Source organism: Schistocerca cancellata, chromosome 9, assembly GCF_023864275.1.
Source record: "Schistocerca cancellata isolate TAMUIC-IGC-003103 chromosome 9, iqSchCanc2.1, whole genome shotgun sequence".
NCBI classification, from domain to species: domain Eukaryota; kingdom Metazoa; phylum Arthropoda; class Insecta; order Orthoptera; family Acrididae; genus Schistocerca; species Schistocerca cancellata.
The window spans coordinates 193,215,269-193,228,298 of record NC_064634.1 but is presented as its reverse complement, the minus strand read 5'-3'; positions in this window follow the sequence as shown (position 1 = coordinate 193,228,298).

The window sequence follows — 13,030 nt, the reverse complement described above, 5'->3', positions numbered from 1 at the left end:
ACCAGCTGAAATGTCAGCATCATGGTCTAATGGCTAGTGTTGCTGTCTTCAGATAGTGGGCTGTCAATTTCAATTACTGGCTGGCTCAGAGATCTACTTCGCAGAAATGTCAGTGATTCAGTACTCTTCAAAGTGGAAAAACAGGTTATAAACTATGAAAATGCTTAGATATCTTTGATGCCGTCTGTAACACTTTGTTTTCGTACTGAACATCTTATTAAATTATGTTTATTTCGAAGCTGGTAATAGGCACTAGAATCCGTGTACTGGCATGTAGGAATGGTCCCTTTCTGCAGCTTCATAAGAAAGCAGAAATGGTAGGTATTATACTGGGGACTCTGCAGTTATAAATAAATTAGGCTTTGGGTGGAAGGATAGTTTTTAATTTCTTTAATGTGCCACTATGCTAGAAAGCTGAAGATGTCCTGGGGACTACTGTGGCAACATTCTGTAAATTTTCACATTTGCCATGACTGCAGGACTGCACAGAAAGCAACACTACCCAGAGGAAAAGGCATAATTCCCTTTGGCGTGCATAACAAATCAACCCAAGTTACAGTCATTGCTAAAGCCACAAATTTTCCCATCATACTCGGCAATGCTTGATCTACATTGTAGTACAATCACAGACACTCACATCTAGAAATAGTGTAGTACAAAGCTGAGATGGTACACTAACAAGTGTTTTTTTTTATTATTATTTTTTTTACAAGGAATGTAAACTTTTATGAAAACAATAATTCCATAAATGGATGGGGCGTAGTCTTAAGTATGTTCATGTTGAGGCGCTGGAAGTTAAGCAAGTGGTTCAGAATGTGCAGCTCTGATCATACGGCACAGATCGTGTGGCTGTAGTTGTCTAAGCTGCATCAGCAGGAATACACTTTAAGCATGTTAGAAATCTGCTCCTAATTTTAACTAGAGCCAGAGCTATCCTTTTTCTTGAAATTGGCAAGATTTTCGCTGATGGAAATGTTTTCTGCTTATCGCTTAATATCTCAACTGTTAAAACACAATAAAATACCATCATGAAGTCCAACACAAAATTAAATATATTTAAAATGCAGTCCAGCTAAGGAAGTGAGGTCAGCTGACATCAACTGTGTTCTTAGTCTCTCAGTGGGAAAGAGAATTTGATAAACATGGGACACAATGGAATTAAGAGAATTTGATAAGCACGAGATATAATGGAATTAAGAGGTTCAGTGGAGTAGATCATACACTGGTGTGACTGCTATGGTGCTCAGGGACACCAGCCACAACATACATGATGGCTGTATTGCACAAATTACAGAAAGCAATGCCCACACAATCCATAGCAGCCACCTGGGATTTTCAGATGAACTGCAAGGAGGCGCACCGAGAGCTACGGGCCACCAGGTACCTCGCCAGGCAACACAAGAGGTCACTGTCTGCATCACAAGACCATGCCTACATTCAGCCATGAAGTACTAGGGGGCAGCATGTCTCTTTGTGGAGAACCATCTGTTTAAGAAAACCTTGAGATCACTGCAGACAGTTCCTGTCAACGAGAACTGGCCGATTCATGCGCCTACTACTTGCAGTCTCTCAGTGAAGCTGCCATCGATGATGACATCGTAATGCCAAGAAGTATGATTCTGCATTGGAAAACAGCTCTCTTCGAGTGCTGGTCATTTCAGTGATTAGTTCCGGCTACAGGGAGTTAAGAGTGTAATATTTCTGGCTTTGTAGCCATCATATTCAGGAACAAGAAGCTCTTCTTGGAGCAGTTGAGAAGGCAGCAGTGGCAAGATAATGCAATGTGGTGTGTGGTACTGATGACAGATGGTTTGTTTGGTACTGCCAAAATTGTGGTCCTTCTCTGCAATTGGCTGCTGGGTTTGGAAGTTGCCCACCAAAATAATAACTTTCTGTTATTAATATTAGACAAACTAAAGCATCTCTCAATAGCGTGCTATTCCATTATTTCACGAATATTAATAACTAGCGCAGTGATAGACAACTGCTAAACAAAAAGGCAGATGAAGCGCTTTGGAGACCTTCAGATCACACCCAACTTGGATGGCGGGCGATGTGGCAGCATCAGAGGACAGACATGTTGTCCGCCATGGCATCAGTTAAGACGTAATTTGCAATGTTTAGTTTGTAAGTGTGAGAGGCAGTTGGACAGCCATGTTGTCTGTCGCAGTCAGTGTCAAGACTTTGTAAGCAATATTTGGTTATTAGGACAAGTAGTTGAGAACAGTGTGATAGTAATTACGAAAATACACAGTTCATTATTTTGTTGAAGAATGGAAATTATTTGTGACTCTAAAGTGGAATGTAATTGTGCAGTTTCTTGTGTTCTGCTGATAAAAATCGAGTGGTTTCCCATATAAACAAAATAATTGAAAATTTAATTATTCACATATCAGTTCCTCGCTAAGACTTTCTTACAGCCTCAAGATTTTGGTTTCACAACCTACAAGCTGTCTTCTGTGCAGGGGACAACTACCACAGAATGCAGATTGGTGAACATTTATTAGAACTTATGCGTTGCACTCAGGACAGGGGAAGCAAATAGGCATTTCGCGTGTACTGTAGTCTTAGTACAAATGAGATCAGTGACACATCATCTGTGGCAACACAGAGGAGGTATGAAGCAGAGAAGTCATTGAGGTAAGGGGTTTATCATATGCTCATGTACATAACCACTCTCTCACCTACCCTCTCTTTTTTCAACATGCTGTAGTTGGAGCCAAATCCACAGAATTGTATTTTGTTTGGAACTGTAGAAGACGTGGATTTAATTTGTAATTATAAATTGTGATGAACAAATTTTTTGGTTTTTGGAAGGATAATAAAGAAGATTATGCTCCTACAGGACTTCTCTTTCAGTTAGTAAAAATAGACAAAATTTTACAATGACAATGGGAAAACACTACATAGTTCAGAGTCAGAGCAATGAAACTATCAATCCCACTGTTCACACTTACACACACAGTCGAAATTTCAACACACTGCTATAATGCACCTTCATTATTCCATGCTTCCCATATCACTACACTATGCTAGTCTTAGGATGTGAGTTTTTCAGTTACCTTCTTTGAATGGTGTTCTTCAATCTGAAGTATCTGATACTGAAGTTGATGAACACACTGATTTATTTACCACAGTTACAGTAAAAAACATGAAATAGTTTGTAACTTGTCCATGCGAAGTCAAAGTCGACTAGAGTTGACAATAGAACAGGATAGTTTAAGCAAGGATCCAAGCCAAGTTGCTGTAAATGGTAGCAAATCATCCAACTTAGTATTATGGTACATATCCAGAGTTGCAGAAAAAGGCATGTTTTTACTCGATTGGTTTATGTAATGATTTGAAACGGAGTTGTATGGTTGATGCAATTCCCATATACTGGCTGCATATTGTAGTTGATTGCACTATTTTGACATGTTGCTTCTAGCCCAGGCCGCAGTGAAGGTTGGCAGTTGTATTGTGTAGATGTCAATGTCAGAACTGGAACCTGGTTTGCGTTTCGACCAGTGTACAAGATTCCTCCTTAGACGAAAATGTTTATCTGGGGGTCGTGATGTACCAAGAGTGATGAGGTGGTGACAGGTAGCCCAGCCAAAGGCTCCAACTACAGGGCTACATCCATCTCAATATCTGTAACACTGGTGTCCTCATTGTCCACCAGGTCCTGACTGGATGCTGTAGGGGTGGCCAGCTGGAAGGTGTATTGAGGTATAACAGCAGCAGCAGCAGTGGCAGAGGTTCCACTTCCACTGCTTCCCAAATGTGTGCTAAAAAAGAATGGGAGTGAGTGAGGTATTTGTGGATCAAGACACCCCAGAGTAAGGTCTAAAGTTATAAAGTTATACTATGGAGGTTTAGGCTGGTTCCAATCTGGAGGACAAGGTGTATTATCAGAATGAAGTTCTTTGGCATGGTGTTGGAGGTTTGTCCTGTTAGTGTCTACCTCAAAAAGCGTCTTACTATAGGTAGCGATAACTGTACCTGGGGTCCCATCTGGCCATAAGTGTGGTTCCACACTCATGACTGAGGCGATGGAATGCATTGTGAGATGCAAGATATCTAACAAGGTGCAATGGTGGTGGCCATGTAGCATCTCAGGTGGAGACTGCACTACTAAATTAAAAAGTGTCAGTACAAAGAGAGCAATCATGCCATGGCATCTTCATTTTTGTGGTTTGTACATATTTCTTTATTAAGTTATTGTTTGAAGTTAAGCCTATGTATGAAGCATTCTGATTTGCCATTTGAGATCAAGTGGAACGGAGGTGCAAATATGTCATCACTGCAAGTAAAATGACAAAAAGAATAGAATTTGACCAAGTAAATTGTAGCCTGTTGTATGGTAACAAGGGTCTGAGGGTCCCCTTCAAAAAGAAAATAACTTTGAGGGCTGAGATGATGGTGCGAGGAGTGGCTGAGTGAATACATGCTATGCATGGGAACTTGGAGAGATTCAGTGATCACCCACCAGATGTCACCAAGGAAGGTTCTGGCTCCCACAGAGCTCGTAGTATGGACCAAGCTGTTTACAACTGTGGCAGTGTGTCTGCATGATTGGTACAGGGCTCTTAGATGGCGGGTATATAAATAATGTGTCTGTTGATTCTTGGCCTGTAGATGTGATGGTGTGCCATGCCTCCATATGAGTAATGCCCCAGTGGTTGGTGTGGAACATCTACAGGACATGGAGGCAGTGTGATCAACACAAGACATCCTTGCAGTCTTCATTTTCCAAGAGGTGGACAACAATCCCATTGTTCTAGAGATGGTTTGGTCTATAGTTCTAGAGATGGTTTGGGCGGTAGATGTTTGGGCCAACTGTTGGTTATAAAGTATCATCTTGGTGGTGGGGTTCTGTGTTGACTACAAAATCCTGAATAGTTTCTTTGAGGGCATTGATCAGGTAGCACATGTGCTCTTGAGAATCAAATGGGAATCAGAGCCCATGGGGATGTGGGAGTCTGTGTCTGTATTTGCATGTTGTGATATGTTGGATGGTAATAAATGAGATAGTGGTACCTGCTTAAAATGTTGTTACAATGTTGAAGCTATTGAGCTGTTTTATAATGCAACTTGGATTTATATCTGAAGAGAACAAGGAGTGTTTTAGTGTTTTATGGTTATTGATTAAGTCAGTGTGTGGAAATTGTTAACCCCCCCCCCCAAAAAAAAAAAAAGTCAGCTTTTTCCTCAATTTGGCTTTCGTTAATCTGAGATGGGATCAGAGTTTTATAGGCATAAACAATAAATAAATTAATACTTGTGTTTAAAAATTACATAAAAACAAACTGTCTAAAAAAAGTAAATTTAGAGCAATGTGTAGTTCGGAGGCCTCAGGATTACAAGACTGAACGACTCCAGTGTTATTTTGTGAGGCCTTGGGTGCCGAGATGATTTGGTGGAATCAAAAGGAGCTAGGCATGGAACCTTTTTAAGGGTTGCTTTTGAGGCATTAAATGCTGCCTGACAGGTGTCAGTCCAACAAATCTTGACCTTCATATGCCAATTGTTAAAAGATTTAACAATCCAAGATGCCTGAGGTATGAAGTTGGAGCAATTTATTTTTCCTAAGAAAACTTTTACTTCCTTTTGGTGAGTAATGGCTTCCAGTTTTGTGTTTATTCTAATCCTCTGCCACTAATGATGTGGTCTAGATATTCTGCTTGAAATTGGGAGAATTTCACAAGAGCAGAGTTGCACGAGACCATTCTGCTGGAGTTTTGAAAGAGAAGGTACAGATACCAAAAGTGTTCAGCTGTCATATGGCCCAAGGCAGTTATAGCATTCAAGTAACTGCCACAACTGAGGATGTCGCAGATAAGTTGCTTGATGTAGTGCTGGAAAATTACCAGGTGCTAGTAATGTTGAAAGGCAAGTGATAGTAGTGATACAAACCAAGTGGTATGCAAAACAGCCATGCACAAGCTGGATTGTTTGTTAAGTGGAAACTGGAGATATGCATAAGACAGATTGGTTTTGGAGAAGAAGCAGCCACTTTTTAATTTGCCAGAAGGTCTTCTGAACAAGAAATTGCGTAATACACCACAAATTGAACATTGATAGTGGATATGAACTTCCCAAAGAGGCAAAGTTTGCCGTTAGATTTCTTTAAAATGATGAAAAGTGTAGCCCTTTGACTGCATGAGACCAGCATCACAATTTATTACCACTCAAGATGATCTGTTTTGAGAGGATCATGGAGAGCAATAGATGTTGCTGTGGTAGCATAATCTTGCAGTATGCTTTGTCATCAGTCTGAAAACCAAAGGCATCTAAGCCAAAAAATTTTTGCACTCAATCGGAAGCAACAACTTAGGAGTAGAGATGGTGTGGGACGTTTTTGAAATAATGTCTAGTTTGCAAACTCTGGAGCAGAATATTTTGTTTACCATAACAACAGAATCTCATTTAATAATGGCACTGTAGTGCCCGTATTGTGCTGAATTTGAATAGAAGTTGTATTTGTGGTAAACTGGATGAGTATGTACTTAGGTGTTTTCATGAATAGGTCCAGCTGCATTAACAACTTATTTATATTTTTACACTTAGTGTTCAGAGTTGTTCTTGTTGAGTGTGAGCTGGCCATGAAAATGGCAACCAGGACTGTACCACCTGCCAAGGCATGCTACACGGAATGTGAACTGTGTGTCCCATTTTGCCTCAGTGATCACCTTCCTTATCCTGGAAAGGATACTGGGCATGAGAGTGCTTAATGAAACAACAATGGAAAGCTGGAAAAACCTGTGCAACTTGCTACGCAGGATGTGAATCGCATGACAAGCTAGTTTCTATTAACAGGATGCTGTACTGCATCAATATCTGCTGAAAGCCTCTCTGATCATAGAGTTCAACATTTGAAGGCATTGAGTCTGTTACCAATTCAGACACCTCTCCTCCCTCATCACCACAGCATAAATATTTCCGTAGTATACCTTTTGAACAAAAAACACCATTCCCACCAGGACACACTGTTCCATCCTGCATAATTTAATCCCAACAGTAGTCTACACTTAGTTGCCTATAAATACGACCTATGGTGACTTCCTGAAACTACGTTCATTTTTACATTGCAGAACTATCGTTCTCAAATCTGAAGAGCATGGTTATATTATGTTGTAGGTCTGTCGTCACATTGCTTACAATTTTTTTTCACCAATTAGTAGCAATTTATGAGACATTAATCTACTCCCTAAAAGAACAGAAACACCATGGTGACATAGTAGCATGTGATTGATACATGTGTGAATTGATCATGAGATTACATTTTCTAGGATGATTCAGTATGGCAGGGGAGAGGTAGGACTGAATTGATTACATATACTATGTTTCCCTATATTTATTAAGACCACTGAACTGAGTAAAATAAACCTTGCAGCCACTTAACTCCAAAGATAATAAACAGAAAAGTCTTATCACAGAGAAAGCTCTTGAATAATACAGTAAGTTTAGAACATAAATCGTATAACATTTGTCTATATGGATAATATGAATGGTATTAATATATGAGGTTCAAGAGGAACTCCATTTTTAAAGAGATGATCTCTCATCAAATAAACATTATCTTCCCAGTATTAACAATTGACCATGTAACACAGTTCAAACTTCAAAGAAATAATGTATCACTTAGCAACTGATATGATGTGACTGATTTAAACATTTATTGGTAGGAGTTACTCTATAATAGGTGACAATGTCCAATACAGGATATTCATGACAATTATGGTAGACATTCTCTGACACCTGCAACTTGATTGTCTGCCAGATAATATTGGTGCCTCCACACCAACTGCAGTCACGGGTGCACTGACCTGATGGTTGCTATGCTTACTCACAAGACACCTTGGTGCATGTCTTTCTGCCTCAGACTGTGCTGGAACAACTCCACTCTTTGTGAGATGTGATAAAAAAGTAATGTGAATTATTTCTTAAAGAATCTCTATTTATTCATCAAGGTTAACTTTGTCCACTTCACAGTAATCCCCTCAGATATACACTTACGCGATACTTCCATCTTGGAAGCAATTCTGGACTCACTTTTCATTACAGTGTTCAGCTCTTTCAGTGAACCTGTTTTTATGTCTCATCAATGGTGGCAAAATAATGTCCTCTCATGGTTCTCTTCAGCTGCAGGAATAGAAGGAATTCAGCAAGTACAGTGACTGAGGCAACATAAATTTTCTTTTTGGCAAAAAGAAAAAGATGAACTAGCATTGAAGTGTGAGTGGGAGCATTATCATGATGCAATTTCCATCAGTGGTTTTGCCACAGTTCTGGCCATTTTCGTTTGATTGCTTCTCACAAAGTGCGCATAATTTCCAGATATGATTTGCTATTGACCTTATGACTGTAAGGCTGGAACTCGTGATGATTTTTTTTTTGGCAAAAAGAAAAAGAAAAAGATGAACTAGCATTGAAGTGTGAGTGGGAGCATTATCATGATGCAATTTCCATCAGTGGTTTTGCCACAGTTCTGGCCATTTTCGTTTGATTGCTTCTCACAAAGTGCGCATAATTTCCAGATATGATTTGCTATTGACCTTATGACTGTAAGGCTGGAACTCGTGATGCACTATCTCATTGTAATCCAAGAAATCAGTGAGAAGACCCTTCACATTTGATCAAACTTGTTGAATTTTGTTCAGTCTTGACCCTTCAGGCAGTTCCATTGGGACAATTGGGCTTTGGCTTCGACGTAATACCCGTACACCCATGCTGTAACCCTCTTTGGAAGTTCCAGATCATTGTTGAGTTCATTCATCAATTCCTGAGCGATGTCTACATGTCATCATTTTTGGTCAAAATTCAACAATTTAAGAACAAGTTTTGCTGGTGCACATTTTATGTCAAAAACACCCTCAAAAAATTGCTTGGCATGAGACAAAAGATATGCTGACATCATCAGTGATTCGGCAATTTTGCAGAACCATTTTATTTACTTCCTCCACAGTGTTGTCAGTAATTGATGTGCTAGGGCATCCTGTGCGGTCGACTTCTATGTCCCCTTGATCCCATTTGAAATTTTTGTTCCACACGTAATCTCTTTTATTACTCACATTAGAATCACCAAAAGCCACTGTCATCATTTCAAGTTTGGTGCTGCACTTAATTCCATTTTTCAAGCAAAGTTTAATGCAAATTCTTTGCTCCATCTTTTTCGAAAGTAAAAATTTACCAAGCACTCGTAAACACATATAACTGTTAAGACTGTCAAAATAAACTAAATATTTGAATCAGATTAAAATGCAAACATACATCAGGAACATGTGTATGGTACCAACAAGATAAAAAAAAGTTTTGAAAATCATGTATAAATCCTGCGAAATTGAAAAATTCCATTACTTTTTGATCGCACCTTGTTTATAGCCCAGTGGTGTCGCTCAGCAGTGCCCCCGGGAAATTCAAATCAATGCCAGCACCACTGGAATAGTGCTGTGCCCAACACAGTACACATATGCGGATAAGGGATGTTAATGCTAACCAAGCCTAATGTTCTATTTGCCAAGAGAGGTTGTGAAGTGTGTCTTTCTTGCAAACATCTGTTAAAACAAAGACAGGGCATATTCTTTGTATCAGGGCACCCTAAATGTAATAAAAAAGTGGAAAGGAATATTTTAGTAGGCTTAGTTGTTTCACTCCCACATAAAGGAAAACTTAGAATGCCTGATAAAATATCTCTGGGCTCTAGAGTTGTTTTGTAATTGAAGTCTTCCATAGTAAGGCAAATATCCTAATGAGAAGCAAATGTTTCAGAGGACTTCGAATTGCAGTATGCTGCACTATACCATTATCTACAGTAAGGGCCTTGCAGCTTACACAGTCAAATTTATGAGACATTACTGCAGCAGAATTATAGAAAGAATCAAGGAGCGTGTAATTTACAAAGCATAAAGAGTAGTTAGTGGTCAGTTAGTATAAGCTGTTGTTTATGACACTGATGTTTAACACAACTATTCTCCTGAAATATATTATCACTGGATTCATCATCCTGTTTAAAGAGTGGGCACAAATTCTGAAATGAATAAGATACTTTGAGTATGAGATATTGACCATACTAGTTCTCCTGATGTTCCACTGCTGCAGATTTCACACAGTATTAACCACATTTTATATTTGTGTAGTATCCTGCTCACTCGTCTAATATAGGGTGCCTAGGAAGCTGTTTTCTCAGGTTGCTAGACAACATTTTAAGCTACTCGTATTAATGGAATTTATTACAGTAAGTTAAACTGACAATACTTCACTTTGCGTATTCACGAAATTGCGTCACAAGCAAGTGGCTACAGGCAAATAATCAATGTCCTTCAGTATACACAATTTCAATGCAAGCAAAACAAAACAGTTTATAAGCCACTGCTGTAGCGTTTGTATGACGGTCCTTCTTCCACTGCAGCCATGGCTAGGCTGTGCAGCACTTATATTCCCTTCGTGTAGATGGTGCTCCTGTCCTGATGTCGTCCTAGTCAGCGTACTATTGGCTGATGTCTTCTCACAGCCCTCTCTGCTGTAAGGTTCCAGGGAGACTCCTTACACTGAAAAAGTGAGCCCTGCCTCCGCCATATTTCTGAGTCTTGGTTTGTATTGCAGTGCTGCTCTTTGATCTCAGTCAACTCTTTGAAGACTAAGTTTTTATACACTCACCTGCTACTCTGGACTTCGTTACAGGTTTTTGAAATAAAACAAAGGCACTAGCTTGTTATTTTCTCATCAATTCATTTCACTGTATTTAATTACTTGATAAGTATTATGTGGAAGTGTAAAATTAATTTAAAATATTTTCTGGGAGTGGTACTCTTGAAAACAGGGAACTACACATAAAGGAGTTTTAAACTCTACACATATAAACTCAGTGTCTTTTCTGTTTTTTGTCTATTCATGTCAGTGACTGCACATGTGGTATGTTCTTAGGATTCTAGGCCCCTCATCTGTAATCTGTGTGAGGTGTAGTGGTCTCTCATGTGATGTTAGTCTTTGCAGACTTAATGGAATTGCAGCATTTCTCAAGCAAGTTTCTCATGAGTTCCAAGTGGAAGTCCAACCCCTGCAGGTTTTTTACCAGTTTTCATTTGTTAAGAAACATTCACTACAGGCATGTCCCTGAGGTGAAAGAAAAGTTCTTGAACCATTTGATTTACTTTGTGCACTTTCAATAGACCTCGTCTGTATGTCAGTTTTATTAATAGTACACAACAATGTTTCATTCTTACAGCGTGTTGATTCTGTAAATATTAGCTGTTCCAGTTTACCGCATTGTATTCACCTATTTTGACAATCTCCTGACAAGTGATCAGGGTAGTATGTATTATATTCAAATGTTTTGTTTTTATGTTATACTTTCTGACATGTTCCACACACACAAGAATCATCTCATTTTTTGGGTCTATGGAATGAAAACTGAATCTAATCTAATCTAATCACAGCTTGTATACCAATTACCACAAAACAGACTGTGGCCTTTGTTGAAATACGGTTTCAACAGAGAGTAGTTACAACAACGCCAAGAAACACTAAGGACACAAGTATTGTCAATTTCTATTCCTCTTCCTGTGTACACTATAATATCTAAAATAAATCTACTTTCAATATCACAAACATAAACTATTTTATTCAAAATCTGTGCCTTTTGCTTGGTATACACTGTTTAAAACAAGTCTATCTCTCCATACCATTAGGACTCGTTAGTGCACAAATCCCTGAATGGATTTCAAGTTGACTTGAATTTCATTGTTAAGAAATTCACCATATACTTTATTTTATAAAGTCCATTCATCCTCTCAGCGTCTTCCAAAAAGGCTGCATCACTGAAGTGTAACATTCGAAGCACTGTTAGAAAACAGTCCCAAGGTATTACTTTCGAAAGAAATTACATATTGAACCCCTGCCCCCCTTGCATTTTTCAATATGGTGTAGGCATAAAGATTAGACTTCGGTACAGGTCAATTTGTCACCACAACAAATTTTCTGATCTCACATTCTTTGGCTTCATCACCAGCTCACAGCCAACTTTCCAATCTAACCTAGACCTTGGGATTTGCTACAGATCAGTCTGTCATCAAAACCAAGACTTTTTTGCCGGGGGGGGGGGGGGGGGGGGGTCCAGTACGTAACTGTAACTTTTGCTGAAAGATGTTTCAGTCAGTGTACCTACAGTCTACTTCCATCAACATGCAAACTGCTAAAAACTGACAAATCTGCTCTACACTTGTATCTGTCCATTGTATAAACAATGAAATACTGTATCTATGATTATTGTTTAAAACTGTATAATTAAACTGTGAAATAGTGTAACTATCATTAACTAAATGTGTAAAGCTGTATAATTAATTCTTGATGTAAACTCTACAATGATTATTACTGAAATTTTCTGAGTAGTAAGAAGTTTATGCATTTATATGTATTTAGGTATATGTAAAATGATGATGTGTGTAAAATATAAAAATTACTAACTACTAAAAAGATGTATGTATATGCAGGGTGTTACAAAAAGGTACGGCCAAACTTTCAGGAAACATTCCTCACACACAAATAAAGAAAAGATGTTATGTGGAAATGTGTCCAGAAACGCTTACTTTCCATTTTAGAGCTCATTTTATTACTTCTTTTCAAATCACATTAATCATGGAATGGAAACACACAGCAACAGAACGTACCAGCGTGACTTCAAACACTTTGTTACAGGAAATGTTCAAAATGCCCTCCGTTAGCGAGGATACATGAATCCACCCTCTGTTGCATGGAATCCCTGATGCGCTGATGCAGCCCTGGAGAATGGCGTATTGTATCACAGCCGTCCACAATACGAGCACAAAGAGTCTCTACATTTGGTACCGGGGTTGCGTAGACAAGAGCTTGCAAATGCCCCCATAAATAAAAGTCAAAGAGGGTTGAGGTCAGGAGAGCGTGGAGGCCATGGAATTGGTCCACCTCTACCAATCCATCGGTCACCGAATCTGTTGTTGAGAAGCGTACGAACACTTCGACTGAAATGTGCAGGAGCTTGATGCTAGTACTGTAGAGCAATGAGTCGCATGTC